At 39.2% G+C, this 15,060-nt stretch overlaps 1 protein-coding gene across 1 annotated transcript in view; it reads left to right on the forward strand.

Moving 5' to 3' along the window:
* Positions 1-12,481: 12,481 nt before the first annotated feature.
* gcgrb (glucagon receptor b) overlaps positions 12,482-15,060 on the forward strand; it is a 60,056-nt gene continuing 57,477 nt past the window's right edge. Inside the window, exon 1 of the mRNA XM_007578335.2 lies at positions 12,482-12,938. The gene's annotated coding sequence lies outside the window, so the exon portion shown is untranslated. The remainder of the gene's footprint in view (positions 12,939-15,060) is intronic.

Consider the following 15,060-nt stretch of genomic DNA (forward strand, 5'->3'; position numbering starts at 1 on the left):
AAAAATACTCAGGCAGAAGTTGGGACTGGAGGATCTTTATACTTCATTTCTCTCTTCATGACGGTGCATCTGAATACAAGTTAGAGACTTTCTGCAGGAAAACCTTCTCCCCTGCAGCTGAATGTGGTGCAAACATGGGGTCAGATGCAGAACGCTGGCATTTGTTGTTGGTGTTCAACGAGTGGGGTGTGTAGGTATTAAAACAGTAATGAACAGAGTCTCTCTTAACTGGGGATTGTGAGGAAATGCATCATTATTTTGTGCTCTCCGACTGCTGATGAAACTCCTGCTTACCCAGAATCCTAATGCTCTGTGCTTTGTCCCCAACAAAACCACTGTTACGTCCACCAAGGGCACAACATATTGGAGGACACGAGACAACAAATGAGGGTTCAACAAATTTTTTTATTCATAAATTCTCTTCACTTTGATTTTCTTAGTTCAGCTTCTTCTGATTTTCTGTGAAGAAAATAGAGTTCAAGCCCTCAGATCCCGTGTCCCCAAAAAAAATAAAGAAAACAAAACCCCAAAAGTATTAACAGAAAATTGGACCTGGTGAGCCGGTCAAACAGAACAAAACGGTACAGCAGGGGGCCAACCCCGAAAACAGGACAACCGGTCCCACCAGGCCAAACTCACAACGAAAAAACAAACAAACAAAGGTTAACAGAGATACCACATGGCAGGCTGAAAACCTCAGCTGTGGCCCACAGCGGCTGGTTCAGCACACACCGCGCCTGGTGGTGGTGGAGCGAGCGGAAAGGCGGAGCCCAGGCGGGACTGGAGGGGAGGCTCCCTACATGCCAAAAGCCAGCCTATTTATAGGCGGACCAACAGCACCACAAATTAACGTAATTAAATGACCAAAAATAAATTATTCAAACTCCAAAATATATTTACAAAAGCTCATTTAATCAAGGTCTATTAGAAAACAAAAAAAAAAAGAAGTAGACAAAAATCATAATGTGCCCGAAGCACATAACAACCACTGACAAGTGCTTTGAGACAAGAATTGTCTGTTTGGCATCAGAACATGTGCCTGCATAGTAGTGAGTGTGATGGAGGTTTGGGAGAGTGGGTGGGGATGGTTTGAAGTGATGAAGAGAAGACAAAAAAAAAGCCCTGCAAATGTATTTCATTGTGGGTGGACTTAATAGTTTATTTGTGGGCATTTAGTTGCTTGAAAGGCTGTTTGGAAAACGTTGCTGTCAAATGGTTACGAACTTGAGCTGACGGTGAAATGATCTGTGTCTGTACAGCCGTAGAACATCCTGATGGTGCTTCTCTCCTTCACTGCACATTACTGTTTTCTCCACAACACCTGCCAACGGTGCAGGGCTGTTTATTTAATGACAGAGTATAACGAGAGATGTGCTGGGAGAACTTTGGACTCGGATGTTACTTGAAAAAGTTGCTTTGCGGAACAAGAAGATGTTAGAAGTTGCGTGGATGGATGGTTTGAACAAGCATTGATGGTAAAGATGGCAGCACCTTGAACCACTGTATCCTGAAGGTCCCCATGGGAACAGAGGACAGAGGACCATGTCCAAAAGCTACTAAGCCCCTTCGTCAGTGGCGTGGTTTTAAACAGTTCTTACTCAACCTTGGCCACTGCAGTCACCAGTTAAGCAACAAGCAATAAACATTACATTTTGTCAAATGCCATCATCAAAATCAACAAGAAAATATACATAAAATATGTTGAAAAATGTTCCACTTCTAATCCAAGGCAATTCCAATCTGGTGGAGTTATGGCCTGTGTTTGAAGGAACTCAGTGTTTCAGCATTTTTGAAGTTTTCTGGAAGTTAGTGGAGCATAAAAACTGAATGCTGCTTCTCCATCTCTGGCTGCAGTTCTGGGGATGCAGAGCAGGCTAGAACCAGAAGACCCGAATGGTCTGGAGCGTTGACACAACAGAGCTTTAATGTGTTTGGGTGCCAAGTCAGTCACTGATTTATGATCAAACAAAAAGTATTTTTAAAGTCAGAAAAGTATTGCAGAAACTGTGCGGTTCTTCCCTGGTTTTGGAACCACCACAAGAGCGGCGCCAACCTTTTCTAGCTGCGTTTTGGGCACAAGCAATTTGATTGGCAGCAGACTGCGCTCCTTTTGATTGGCCAGTGGGTTTACATCAACATCTCAACCCCTATTTTCAATGCGCGACGAGACTGTCAAGCTGAAATTGACAATTCACTGATGGTCAAAACCTTGAGATCTAAACCTTTGTCTCGAGACTGCAGACAGTGGATAAGGCAACCTGTAACAAACAAATGTACCCAGAGATTTCAGAGAAACTATTCACCTAAAGGTACTGTTGAAGAAGATTTTAGGTTTTAAGAAACTCTCTGGCTCAATCTTCTTCTCATCCCAGGTTCTCCCGGCGGACCGCATGTAGCCACACAGAAAACAACAATGAGTGTAGGCGTCACAGAATTACAGAGTTTATCCAATAGAAGACAACGCATGAAATTACAACAGAAACTGCAGAACAACAGAGACATACATTCATTTACCTGAGACAAATAGAAAACAAGACGAAAAAAATTAAGAAAGAAAGAAAGAAAGAAAGAAAGAAAGAAAGAAAGAAAGAAAGAAAGAAAGAAAGAAAGAAAGAAAGAAAGAAAGGATGTGCAAAGACGTCTTTGGAGAATTGCAAGAGCAAATCTGATTTGTTACTCCTGTGTAGAAAGTTTTATAGTAAAGGCGTATTCTTGTCTTTAATTTATTCAAATAAGGCGTACCTTTGCTCATCCAACCAGAAGCTGTCTCTGACCCTTTTTAAAACTCCTTGCAAGTCACGATCTAAGACCATTTGTGCCCATTGTCTAAACAAAATGGAAGCAGAGACTCTCCTGAACTCCTGCTGTTTTATGGCTTTTCACGGATCTGTGTGAAAAGCTGGAACTTCTCCTGATTGTTTTCCACACTGACAAATGGCAGATCAAACAATAGCAGACAATCTACTGTAATTACAGGTAACATAAAGGTCAATAGGCCAGAATAAGTTACTAATTTTAAAACTATAATTAGGCTATTTCAATCAAGACATGTTAAGTTTTAAAACTAGCATATTTTAAATTTATTTTCTTAACAGTAAGCTCCACAACGACATCGTCAGAGTGTCGACCACAACTCCTATGCCCGCCCGTGTTCCCTCACTCCTGCCCACGTTGTCCCTTGTGAGGAACACATTATCAATGGAGACACACCCAAATCGGCTAGAACTGAACCAGACATCAACCAGCTGGAGTGACACTTGCGAGTGGGGACTTTGTTGTCCTGCTGCTTTAGAAATAAATGATGCACAGTCGAAGGTTGGCCAGCACCACTAGTTTATGAGTGGTTACTCCTAACCTGTGCGGCTGTGAAACTGACTTAAAACATGAGACCTGTTTCAGTTTTCCACTAAAGGCGGCTTTACAAATGCAGGAATTTGATTTGTGGGAAATCCAAAGCATGTGATATCTGTGCTCTCTCTGGAACGACCCGGCTCTGCTGCTCCACAGGATCAATAGCGCTTTAGACTTTAGTCCGCTCCGGTCAACAAGGCAGACCTACAGAGGTGGATATTATTTACAATAATAAGCATGCCAGTTTAATCACTTCCTCAGTCTATGCGATGCTGCCCCATCAGGGTCAGACTCATCACTCCTACCTTTGCAAAGACGGCGTGAACATAATGACTGCGGTTCATTTGAAGGCCAGACCGGCCTTTTAGTGGACTCTTTTCTAAAAGCTACATTTACAACACGTAGATCTTTAAATCACAAGCAGCGTTGGTGAAGGAAATGATCTATTTTTTGTCTTTAATACATTTAATAGTATAAAAGCCGACTCTTATAATTCAAAGTCACATTTTAGAGGCAGATCGTGTGCATTTATAACCAGCTCCACTGAACGCTTGAACATCAAAGCCATTATTCACTGCATACGTCTGGATTATTTTCAAGCGGCTGTGCATTAGCAAAACGCCAAGCAGAGGCTATGAAAGGTTTATTAGCTTTGAACAGAGCGTTTCTTGCCTTTAAACAGATTTGTTCCATTTCTAAATAGCAGAAAGAGGGAAAAAAAAATAGCAAAATATTAACAATTGATAACTGTGGGGTCAGAAACACTAAACTTTAAAACCACTTTAATTTGTTGCACCTTTAGGAAATCGCAGTTAAAGGCTACCTTGGACCACAACAATATGGAGGAAAATCTCCTATTTAACACTGAGAGCAAGAAAAGGTCTAACAGGAGAAATTCTCCAGCAGATGTGTTGTTGTTGTTGTTGTTGTTGTTGTTGACTTTGCCCTGAAAAATCTGATTTTAAGGTATAAAAATGTGACTGATTAATGAGGCTCTTTTATTTATTTATTTATTTATTTATTTATTTTTTGATCGATACAAACAATTGATCCAGTCTCAAGATTTCTTCCAGCATTGTCTGAAACCCGCTGATCTGGATACTATTTTAAATACTAAAACTTACAGTAAATCTGCAGATATCCTGCAGGAGTTTGTGCAGTGTGGTTGTTAACAATTTATCACATGCAATGTTATTTTAATCGCTCTTTGATATTTTCTTTCCTTGTACTTTTGGGACTCATTAAGTCTTTGCTTGCGATGAGTCCTGAAGGACACTTGACAATATATATATATATATATATATATATATATATATATATATATATATATATATATATATATATATATATATATATATATATACATATTCATGAATAAATGCATTACCCCACAGAGAGATATGGCATAAAAACGCATAACTGGCTGAGGTATGTACAAAGCAAGGAACAAAAACACATCAGCCTTAGTCATATTGTTATGTGCATCTCCTGTTGCCATCAGCTTAATGTATTTATATATAAAATTTATTGCCCACATTTGTGCTGCTAAACTAAAAACCTCTCTGTCTAATATGCTCCAATCAGCCTGTCTGACTGTTCTCCACGGAAATGTTTTGTTCAGAAGTCTGTTGGAAATTCAAATGAATGCGAAAAAAAAATTATGAAGTCAAGGTAAAAAAAAGAAATTAATTTAGAAATGTATTGGAAAACACAATACAATAAAGTCAAGGCATAAACTCAGGAGAGAAAAGACTCTCTTCAACCTCACCTACGCCACCAAACCGCAGAATTGTGTGCTTCTGCTGCAGCCAATCAGCATCAGACCACGCCTCGTAATAGCCAATCATCAAGCAAAGCTCCATTTATAACGCTCTCCATTAGACATCCATCCTCTCTTGGGCCTTCACCACTAGACTCCGGGGAAGACGTCTCTGATCCTCATCTTCAAGGTTTTTGCAATTCACAACGCCCGTGTCCTCCGCCGGGGTCCGAGCACCAACGTTTTAATTCGTTCACGTCAAATAAAACTTCCTAATCGCGGCCTTTCCTTTGTGTGAGTCTCTACAGGTTGAACTACCTACAGGGGGCGAGAGGGTGTGATTTTATACAAGAAATGTGCTTAAATGCAGCAAAGGCTGAAGTTGGTTTGACTAAATACACTAACATGTTTTCTCTGTATTTTTTAATGAGAAATGATTAGAAACCAATACAAAAAGAACTCAGGTTTTAACTGGAGAACAGATGATTGCGTGATTGTCTAAATCCTTATAGAGAAACACATAATGCCGTGCATTATAATAAACTGCATATTTCATGAAAACCTGCGACACGGGAAACCGAAGGAAGGCAGATTAAAAAAACAATAAAGTCAAGAACTGAGGCTGGTCTCCATCTAACTGGAGATCAGGTCTCACCAGGGAATGCTGAGTCAGACCTCAGATCATTGTCTTCCTCATTACAACTCCAGGTTGGCACAGAAAGAATCTGACAGCATTTGAAAGCTTTCCGCCATTCGTATTCAAAGCTTGTAGCAGGCGTCGTGACAGCAACGGACACTCTTCTCCGGCTCAAGGTTTCGCTGCGTCACCAGCCGATGTCTTTCCAGGAAGATAATCAGAGTGCTGAGTAAAGCATTTATGTTGATGTCCGACCAGCAGGATGAGCTTTGTGTTTTTAACTTTTCAATTCTATCAATGAAGTGTCAGTGTGTATATGTCAGGACTCTGGGTTTCTTGGGTTTGGTTTTGCTGTTTCGTCTTATCATGTTGTAGTTCACTTTATGTTAGCCCTTTGTGGTCATTTTAGTTTTATTATTTGAGTTTATATGTTGTGGTTAGAATTGTCTTATTGCTTTCCTTGTCTTCAGTCCTTCACAGTGTTTCTAGGTAGGTCTATTCTTTAGTTACTTTAGGTTCTGTTATTCTTATTAGTCTGAGTCCATGTCTATCTTTCTTTAGTGATTAGTTAATTGTTTTCTTTAATCCTTCTAGTTATTCCTTATTTCAGCCTCCCTGTGTTTCTAGTAATGCACAGGTGTCAAACTCCAGTCCTGGAGGTGCCTCTGCCCTGCAACCTTTAGATGTGCCTCTGCTGCAGCACCTGAATAGAATAATTAGGTCATTAGCAAGGCTCTGGAGAACTGATCTACACAATAAGGAGGCAATTAAGCCATTTCATTCCAGTGTTTTGTACCTCTGGCACATCTAAAAACTGCAGGGCAGCGGCCCTGGAGGGCTGGAGTTTGACACTCTTGTTAGTCCTTCTAGTTAGGTTATTTCTTTGTTCAGCTCTTCTAGTTACTCTAGCTCTATGTTCCTTAGTTCTTATTGCTGTTAGATCAGCCTTGTTTCTGTTTAGGTTTGCTATGTTTTCCCTCATGTCTTTTTCACTTCTCGTTTATCAGGTTCTCTTTACTCTTAGTGTGCCTTCTGTATTAGACATATTTTCAGCTCCCTGGTTTTTCCTCCCTTTTGTTTTCCCCAGCAGATCCTCTTAGCTTCCCTGTGCCATCTTCTCCCCTCCCCTCAGCTAGCGCCTGTGCCAACCACTCACACCTGTAATCAGTCATCTCATCCAGCTAGGCCCTTTGTTCCATTTACTACCTCCCAGTATTTAAGCTCCTCTATCCCAGTCACAAATGGCCAGTCTGTCTTGTTAACCTGCTCTTCACTTCCCCTGTGCTGCTTAGAATCTCCTCGTGCCTCAGTTTTGGATTGTTTTGTGTTCATTTTTTGTAAGTTGAACTCTGATTTTGTTCATTAAATTTCCCAAACCCCACTACGTCTTCACCTGCTGCTTTTGGGTCCACCACATCATGACAGCATAGACTTTTTCAAAAATGTGAATGCAGAGGAGCACAAAGTCAACTACAAATGCTTCTGTACAATTAGGAATATATTAAGAATATAATTCTACAAAAATGTGGCAGACAATAAGCATTAGGGTTATACACATATTTTATCTTTTTAAATGAATGGAGTTCTGTATTATCCAGGCACATAATGCTCTGTCATGGCTTAATCAAGTAGCCGTCTTCAGCTGTTTTGAAAATGCCGTATATATCAAACATGACTTGAAAGAAATTCCCCTATCTAAATTGATGTGTCTATCTAAGTTAAGAAGCTCCTGCTCTTTCTGACACATCATATCATCACAGCAATGCTTTTTCATTATGCTGTCCAAAGGTACTCTTAGGAGCAGATCCACAGGTGTTTGCTAGTTGCTGCTGCCGCAAAAAAAAATTCTCAAACTCCAGTCCTCAAGGGCCGCTGTCCTGCAGTTTTTAGATGTGGCACAGGTACAAAACACTGGAAGGAAATGGCTTAATTACCTCCTCCTTGTGTAGATCAGTTCTCCAGAGCCTTGCTAATGACCTAATTATTCTATTCAGGTGTGGTGCAGCAGAGGCACATCTAAAAGTTGCAGGACAGTGGCCCTCGAGGACTGGAGTTTGAGACCCCTGCGGGTTAAAAGCGACCTTTAACGAAGACAAAAAAAAGGGGGGGGGGAATAAATAAATAGCAAGGCAGTCTTCAAACCTTCTGCCTGCCAGTTTCTGCACATTTTTCTTAAAATGTTGATCTGGAAGGACTTTTTTCAGTCTTTCTCCCCTGTGATGTTTCATCCAGTATTCTTGTTGTTGCTTCCTACCTGCATTCAGATTTGCCTCCATCTCTTTTTTTAACACTGGTGAGAAATTCAAATGGGAACTCGTCTTTCTCCAATGTTTTCATCCTGCAGAGACGCTCCGTCCCTGTGGGAGGTCACGACAGAAAGACATGCCAATCTGTCTAAACAAGTTATACATGCATATATCGGAGAATACTGATGTTTTATACAGGGAAAGGATTGATAATGACACAATTGATGCATTTACCCTTAGAATATGATCTTTGTTTATTTATGCTGCATACCTGTTTTCATTTTTAATGTGGTCTTGTATTTTTCTTGTAAAATGTCTTTGTGTCTTGAAATGTGCTAGCAAATAAAATGAAAATAAATGAAATGACTACATGACTAACATGAGACTGAAAAATTTAGATCATACCAAAACATAGGAATAATAAAATCACATGACGCTAAATAACCTGTACATTCGTGGAACTTCGTGGTTACTTTGTGAAACTTTACTGAATTTACAGCGTTCCTTATGAGAACTTAGGCTTCTCTCCTTTACTTTTCTCAACTTTCCATGAACTTACTGGGTCTTTTCAAAGAATGAAACTATTAATTTTCTCTCCTCACACTGTCTAGCTTTGATTACTTCAGAATCTGTCTCTTTTAAGTGAGGTGCAAAAATGCAAAGTTTGGTTCCTTTGGAAAATCTGATGCAAATGTCAGTAAAGCTCGTTATTGCTATCGTATCGTATCGTATTTTTTATTTTTAAATCTTTATCTTTAATTTCTTTTTATTTCTCTTTCTCACTGTTTCTTTTTCTTAAAATATCTCTTGTTTATTCAATGTCACATGCTGTTTTTATTTTAATTATGTAAAGCACTTTGAAATGCCTTGCTGCTGAAATGTGCTATACAAATAAAATTTGATTGATTGATTGTATGTTAAGTGAATCAGTCCGACAAAATTTCTGGCTGTTTAGATATTTAAATAGACCTGACAGAAGAAAACAAGACGAATGCCCTATTTAATTTTTAATCACTTTAAATCTTTGATTCCAAAGAAACAGATTTGACTTTGAGTTTTAAGACACACAGACAGACGAGGAGAGTAAGACGATGGTGGTCAGGGCGTCCTGTACCAGCTCCCTCATGAGTCTCTCTGCTCTGTCAGCATGTGGGGTTTTTTTTGTTACATTGCCCTCGCTGTGCTGTCATGCTTCAGCTGATGCTCTGGCTCATTAGCAACTCGACTCTGCTGCGCTACATGAGGAATTTGTTTTGGAAAATTTCTCACTGCGCAGACTTAACTTTCCTCATAGAGGAAAGTTAAAGTTCTCACAGAGGTTAAGTGCAATTTGCGTTCACGCTAACAAACTTTAATTCACAAATGTTTTAACTTCTGCCAGCAGGTTTTGCATCGATTTTAGCTTGCCACACCTAAATCTGTATGATGATGATTCTGGGCTGCCACAGAGCCGCACCATGCTTCCTTATGTCAGGAGGAGAGTTTTTTCCCCCTCAAACTCAGTGAGAAGTCTGAAAATGTCAGGCTTTATTACCACGCTGACCTAGACGTCCTCATCTAACCCCGTTATTCTTCGTTCAGCCCTTCTCGTGTCTCGGCTTTTAAAAGCTCTTTTATGTTACTCCGCAGCCCATCTCACTGTCGGCTGCTCTTCATCACTATCTTCTGCAGTCTGAAACATTCAGCGAGCAGGTCACTCCGGGATGCCGTCAAACTCATCTGATTTTTTTTTTTTTTCATATTTCCAACCAATTAAAGTAAAAAAAAAAAGAAAAAAAAAAGACTCAGCCTTCCGGGAGTGACATTTTGTAGTACAGGTTTTGTATCGTTATGAGAATGTCATGCATCTCACAACCTGTAGAGCCTGTTGGTGATGGGTTTTTTGTTATGGCTGAGATGGCTCTCCACCCAGGGCACAATAAACCAGGGGCTACCATTAGCATTGAATATAAAAAGAATAAATCTGATCCATATTTAATTTAGTGTAATCTTCATCTTACTGTTTTTTTTTTTTTTTTTTTTTTGCACCAGTCGTTTCACACTACCGTCTGTTTTTTTTTTTTTAATTTGTCTTCTTTTCACCCCCATTTTTGGTGCAGCTGCCTATTTTACATAAAAGCCCAACGTCTTTGCCAGAAAGCCTGAACTTAAAACTTTTTGCTATTGCTTTTTCATCTCTTATTCTCTTAACATAACACTTTATGTGCTGCTATGCAGCTTTCCTCCCATTAAACACAATAATATTTAAAAACCACAGTGTTCGTTGGAGGGAATGCTTCCTGGCAGGAGTCATATGGTGTCGCTGGGTTTTCTTTTTGATGCTGAAAAAAAGCTTGGCGTGTTGATAATCTGACGGTGAGATAACTTTTAACCTCGTTATCTGACGTTGCATACCAGCGATCCAGTTATCTAAGAGTGTCTTCACCAAGTTCTGACTGTTTTTCTCAGTTCCGATGCCGCATTGTTCTCCGTCTCGCCTGCAACTTCTGAAATATTCAATGCACCGTTGTGCCTACAAACTTAGGAGCGCATTTATGTGCATGATGAATAACCACAACCTCCATGTTGATGTAGAAACTGAACAATATGCAAATAGGAAGAGCAAACAGTTGCTTTAATGGCCTTTAAAAGGAAATATTTTTAAATTATATATGTGAAACTATATATGTGTAAATATATAGAGGGCCAAGAAAAAAATGAGTCTGTTGTGCACTTTTTTATTTAATGTGGTGTTATTTTCCTTTATTTCTTTGCACAAACATCTGGAGATTAACATGGAAGAGGCTTTAGACTTTAAAATGCTTTTTGACCTCTTTGGTATTACTATCGGTTGTGCAACGTTATGGCTGAATACTTAGAAATCTACGCAGCAAATCTTTGCACTGGTGCGCCTTTCTTTCGACTGACTTCATATTCTTGAGCCAAACAAGCGACACGCTCGTCCTTCCCGTTGCTGCACATTTGAGACGGAAGCACCGAGCAGCAGGCATGATCATGCAGCACGATCGGGGCCTTTGAAAGGTGACCCCTCCTGCTCTTCCATATGGCTAACATCTGCTCCACCTGAATGGCTGCACAGACTGCTGCGAGCTTTACGCTGCCAGGAGTTATCAGAAAACGCAGCACAACACTGTGTGGAGCTTGTGGGAGTTTCTGTGGATCATGCTGATGCTTTTGCTTTGCTGATTCTGCCCACTGCGCCACGACGACTGCAGCTTACACCCACCTGGGAGAAAGCGGTTCAAAGACGCCCTCCACTCACATTATCTCACCTTTTTTTTTTTTTTTTTAAATCACATTTTCTCATAGAGACTCTATATAATCTCTGTGTTCACCATGAAGGGATGTCGTTTAGTATTATTAATCAAGGATCTTTGGTCAGGTTTTTTTTAGGACAGTTGGAAGCACAACATTACTTCTCTTGGGTCAAAAAGGAGAAAAAAGTGATTAATTTATATTAATTTGGAGTCCAGTTCAGAGTTTTGTGAAGCTTTCGGGTTTTAGGACCCTTACAGGAAGCTGAAGTCATCCATTTCACAAAAAATAAAAAGATCAGCGCTAACTGAGACAAACTGGTCACATTTCCCGTCTTGCAGCAGAATTTCCCAGCTGCAGGCTTTTCAACCTCACAATGAGTCAGTTCTCACGATTTCAGATCATTTTACAGAAAGAAACCTGAGGCGGGAAGGGAGGCAGCTTCAGGATGAATTGATTCACCACATAAAGCTATACTTAGTTTTACATTAGTGTTAAGATGTTTATTTTTTCTTCATTTATTGATTAATGCTGTTTTCAGTTTTTATTAAGAAACAGCTTTTTTTTGGTTTCTAATAAGTTGCTGATATGAGTAAACATTTATTTTTCTTCAAAGCGCCTGCTCTTATTTTAACTGGAAAACAATGTGACTGTGATAGTATTATTGGAAGCTAAACTTCAGCGTATTGAGAAATTTGCTTCAGATGTAGACTTATTTAAGCATTTTTATATGCAACTGTAGTATTATTATGAGCACATTATTTACACTTAATGCCTTAATGTCAAACTCCAGCTCACTCTGCTGCCCCCAATCTCACACTGAATTATTTATTGACGGCATGTGAACCCATATTGTATACTATTATGTACAATATCTTGTGTCGCAAGTGGAACCAACCTCACATAAATTATGCATTTTGCATAATGTACGTTCCATTCATTTAGTGGTTTTCAGAGAAATTTACATTTTTATATTTTTGGTTTATTGTCATTTAATAATGGCTGACTGCACCTTGATTTCATAGTAATTTGTATGACAAGTTATGTTTGACAGCAGTGCCTCTATTCTATTCTATTCTATTCTACTGGCAGTAATCTATTCTATGAATGACCTCAAATATCTCATCGCTGGTTAAAAACAAATAAGTGAAAAATTAAAATAAAACAAACAAGTGACCAAAAACAGCAAAAATCATTCACATGCTGTGAACTATATACATTTATTTCATCCTACGGAGTTTCTAAAGGGCATTATTTTGAAAGAGTAAACCGGAAATGATCGTGTATCTTTTCAGTGGCTTTGTGCAGATGTTGGGAACGCCGACACCTCAGCATTCAGGCGCTCTCAGTCCGGCTCACTCCACTCTCCGGGTCAGCAACAGGAGCGAGAATTCATTTAGAAACCCAAGTCTTTATAAACAGAGCAACAAAACTAAAAATAAAAAATATATATATGTATATATAAAATAAGAAGTTGGACTTTATCTCATTGGATCAGAGACTCTCTGTATCATCACAAGAGTTTTTCCTTTCTTTCTCTCTTTCTTTCTTGTACTTCTTGTTCATTCTGAACTGGGTTGGATGCGCTCTGGTTCTGCGGACTCTGCCTGCTGTGATGGACCGGCCCGGGAGCTGAACAGTGGGCTTGGTGTGGCCGCCAGGTGCGCACGACGAGGTCTAAACCCCAAAGGTAAAGAAACAAGCTTTCTTCTTTTTCTTTTTCTTTTCTTTTTATTGTACCTGCTTATTGCGCTCCTAAAATCCGTTCATTCATTCGTCTTTGTCGAGACGCATTGTTTTTCTGGAAACCTTAAACTTTTGATTCTCTTGTTCCGTCACCACAAACGGAGATGCTGAACTTTTTTTTTTTTTTTTGGCTGTGCTTTAAAAGCTTTTCATGCTTTCATGTAAACAGTACATATATGAATCATATCTCTGCCTGCACTCTTGTCCCACTGTGGCTGACTCTGCTGGATGCGCTCATTCTTTTTGCACTTTAATTTCCAACTGGCCTCTTAACAAATATTTCGATCATTTATTGACATCTGAATGTTTAGGTTTTTTTTTTTTTCAAAGTGATATTTATCTGCGTGCCTTAATGCTAAAGCGGCAACTCTGCGTGTTGCAACCCAGCTGTTTCTTCAGATATGATAACAAATGCTGGACTTTTAACGAGTCCATTGACGTTGTTACGGCCTGTTTGTTAAAACTTATGCTGTTTACACTTGTTCTCCTGCAGGACCTACCGACTTAAAATGAGCTTACAAGCATTCATGTGTGTTTGTGCATGTTTTCATCCTGCTTCGGTATTTATTTTTCAATTTTCAGCAAACACGAGTTCCTTTCTTCCTTTTTTTTTTTTTCCCAGACATTATGTCTTGTGACCCATAACTCATTCATCTATCAAGGCAGGCAATCTCTGCCATACTTGTTTTCTCATCTGAACCGTGCAGAGAAGAGTTATGCATGCATCTGTCAGTAGAGTCTGCAGTGTAGGTTATCTCCAGGTCCTCACAGCAGCAGCAGCAGCAGCAACAGTAAAACAAATCATAAATGTCCCCCTCAGCGTCTTCTTAGTAATCTACAGCCAATACGAAATAAGGGTTTCCAGCAAGGCTTCTCTGGAGACTCATGAAACTTAAAAAAGGTTCAAAGCTGTCTGCCTTAAATTCTACACACACAAAAATGAAATAATACTTTGAGCTGCTCAAACAAATTTTATTTAGTTTATTTTTGAGAGTTTTCTAAGTAACACAAGCAAAGTCATCATGTAAATATTATATGTAAAACATATTTAGAACGTTTAACATTTTACCATTTAGGGTATTTTACCCTCAAACAAATACAAAGCAGTATAGCTTTTGTTTCTTGTCTTTTTTTTTTTGTTGATAAAAATATACATTTGTTCATGTCGCTAAGCTGTGTTTGTGTCACTTGACAACGAAGGATAGAAATTCTCACACGACTGGATGTCTCAACCATTTTATTTTTAAATGCTTCCCATAAAACTGTTACATCTTGATGTAGCCTAAATAAAGGAAGCATAAGAACATTTTGTTTCATGTGATGTTGTGTGTGAAATCTGGTAAACTTTGGTTTTCAAGCAAACCAAAGCATTTCGAAACATACGGTTCTGCATACATTTTTGAACTTTGGACTCACATTGATTTAAAACTTAATGGGGGATACATAGCTTTTTACACCAATTTAGCCTAAACTGACTTGCTGCTATTCAGTTGGCACCCTTTGTATTTAACCCTTTGATTATATGCACAGTTCCTAGTTCGTCTCTACTTCCATATCTTCAAACATGCCGTTTATATCCTAGGGCTGGACAATATCATGATAAAAGCGTTTCATATCAGTTGATATCAATAATTACTGATTTGTTTTTATTCTAAATATCTAAAGCACTGAAAAAGTTGGTGACATGCACTGTTCTGTTTTATCAATAGTTTTCTCTTGCGCTGTTGGACTCATTTTCTTCTTTCTCTCCACCCTGTTGTTTTTCATTTGTAAGCAGTGAAGAGTCACAGTGGTGAAACCTCAAGCTGCTGCACAAATTATTCAATAAGTTGTTGCTAGGTAACCAAAGAGTGAGCGAGCTAGTTGATGCTACAGGCCTTGCTTTGCTGTCAGTGAGAGGTCGAGTGGCTCAAGCCTTCCTTCTTCCTACATCTCCCAGAATGCTGTGCGGTTTTGGATTGGAGCACAGTGATATTATAGAAAGTTCTGTCTATCACAATATATACATATAAAAAATAAAAAATTCCCTTCTCCCCCTCCGCGGGTGGTCTCTCTCTCTCTCTCTC

The sequence above is a fragment of the Poecilia formosa genome, unplaced genomic scaffold (assembly GCF_000485575.1).
Source record: "Poecilia formosa unplaced genomic scaffold, Poecilia_formosa-5.1.2 Scaffold474, whole genome shotgun sequence".
NCBI lineage: Eukaryota > Metazoa > Chordata > Actinopteri > Cyprinodontiformes > Poeciliidae > Poecilia > Poecilia formosa.